Consider the following 2,424-nt stretch of genomic DNA (forward strand, 5'->3'; position numbering starts at 1 on the left):
TATATATATATATACATATATATATATATAAAAGTAGTGTTTATCGTCCCACATCAATAAGGCTTTTCGATGTTACTATCGTTTTAGTTCCAGCGAGATCTTCCGACTGCTAGTAATATGTGCAGCCTGCACCCAGTATATATTGCAAGTTGGGGAGCCAACCACCACCATTCTCTAGCAGACGACGGACAGTGATACTGATGTGGCGATAAACATTGCTTGTCAGTATAGTTACTACTTTCAGCTTATTGAGATTTTTCAAATTAGTTACTTTGCTCATACATATGTATATATGTATATATATATATGTGTGTGGGGGGGGTGTATACCAAGGCCAGCGCTCTAATTGCAAGCTTTGCTTGAAGGAGGCGTTCCATATTTTAAAATACAATTCTCCCACACTACCTAATCAATATAACGAAGTACTTAGCACCTGAAATCACCGTTTCTTCCATATATTCAAATTCTATCACACACACCATTGCACAAATGACCACACAACGTACTCCCACAACTCCCCATAGGTAACCGCAACCAACTTGAGTTAGCAAATAGGCCCGCCTTCTACCATCTTTTAAATAGGTTTCAGCTCTATAGAATATTATCACTACAAACTTTGCTCTCTTATTTTACTTTTTTCCTTTAATACTATTCTTCGAATGCCACCAACACCATCACCACTTACAGGTTCCCTCCTATCCTGACACTACACAATTATAACGACCTTCCACTTACTTCTCCACATTACCTCTTCACACTCCTTTTTCTCTACCTATCCATTTCTTTACTAAACTTATACTCCCCCCCCCATCTCCTTCCCTTTGTTCTCTCTACTTCTTCCTTCCTTCCTGTTAGTATAACTGACCTCACAATCACCTACTACTGGCACCATTATCTACATTTCTCCCTTAAACTATTTCCTCTTCCTTTCCTTCTTGTCTTAAGGCTTGACCTCTTAATCCTACACACATCTTTCACTGACTTCGGACTATCCTTTAAGTAAACAAAGCACAGAGTAAACTGGATACGATATATATATCCACCTTTGCAACTACAATTATCTCCGGAAAATACCCACATGGATTCTTTACATGGATGTTTACTGTTGGAATGGAACTAAACTCCAAGTACTTTTTTTTCTTTGTTCTTTCTTCTACGCATCGCTCTCATTTCTTACTACAAATTTCCTCTTATAGATGTAATAATCCATTCTTCTACTATTACCGTCTCCGATGAAGGGATACATTGAATTTTCCCTGAAACAGTTGTAAGACTCTATGCATAAAATATAATTCTACTTATGCCATTGGTCTCTTTATCTTATTCTTTCATATCTATATATAAATATGCGTGTGTGTGTGTGTGTGTGTGTGTGTGTGTGTGTGTGTGTGTGTGTGTGTGTTTATGCTACTATGGTTAGTATATGATGCGGATTGTGGATTCAGAGACCGTGAGGTATCATAGAAAGCTCCTGTTGCACATTTGCCTCTCAGTGCACATAATAATCAATTATAAAAAGAAATGTGATACAGTGTCTATGTAACTGAAAACTCGGAAAATCGAATAGAAGCAATTACTTCGTGCGAAATTTATTAAACCATAAGCCCAGGGGTTATGGGTTATGAATATATATTTCTTTAACCAGTGTCCCTTATACGGCTACCACTGTTTTGCAACCTTCTTCATGCAATATTAATTTTAGTATGGAAGAAATAATTTGTATCTGTTTGCATTAATATGTATGCTCATCATTATACAGCACAATTGTATATTCAGATATTAATGCAAATAAAGTAGGCTAGCACTTATTCCGAGTTTCCCGTAACTGATAAGCAGACAGAAATGAAAAATATGTAAAAACGTAATGGCCGTTAAATGGTCTAAATGTGGCAACGAGCAGTGACTGTCACACTCTGATATAAACATTTAAGGGTGGAAAAAAAAAAACATAAACATCAATCATTATTGAAATAAATATGAATAAAATGAAGAGCTATATACTGGTGTAGGAAATCCTTATAATATTTGTAATCAATTAAAATTCCTGTCAAGATCCGTTTTAGAATTCAAGATATGCTACAAGACAACAATGAAAACTGAAAGAAAACAATCAGGATTTAAGATCAAGTGAATATCACAAATTAGAAACACATGAATAGATATGCTTGGTATGGAGATAACAAAGAACAGATATCTTATAAAAGGAAATGAAGCGGTGATGATTTGCAAAACAATTCAAAATGGTAATGAGAGGAAGAAATAGTTTTAAAACTGAGTTGTTCCAAGACTTTGCTAGACATTGATAATTTACATAAGTTTGAGTATGCATATGTGTGTGCGTGTATATACACACGCGCGCGCATACGGACGCACACGCAAACACGCACACACGCATGCACACACAAACACACAGATATATATATA

General features: G+C 35.8%; 1 long non-coding RNA gene across 1 annotated transcript in view; it reads left to right on the top strand.

Annotated features, from left to right (window-relative positions):
• The first annotated feature begins 972 nt into the window (after positions 1-972).
• Positions 973-2,424, top strand: part of LOC128248296 (uncharacterized) — a 27,279-nt gene continuing 25,827 nt past the window's right edge. Inside the window, exon 1 of the long non-coding RNA XR_008264534.1 lies at positions 973-1,127. This is a non-coding gene — a long non-coding RNA (uncharacterized LOC128248296). The remainder of the gene's footprint in view (positions 1,128-2,424) is intronic.

This window comes from Octopus bimaculoides, chromosome 7 (genome assembly GCF_001194135.2).
Source record: "Octopus bimaculoides isolate UCB-OBI-ISO-001 chromosome 7, ASM119413v2, whole genome shotgun sequence".
NCBI classification, from domain to species: Eukaryota; Metazoa; Mollusca; class Cephalopoda; order Octopoda; family Octopodidae; genus Octopus; species Octopus bimaculoides.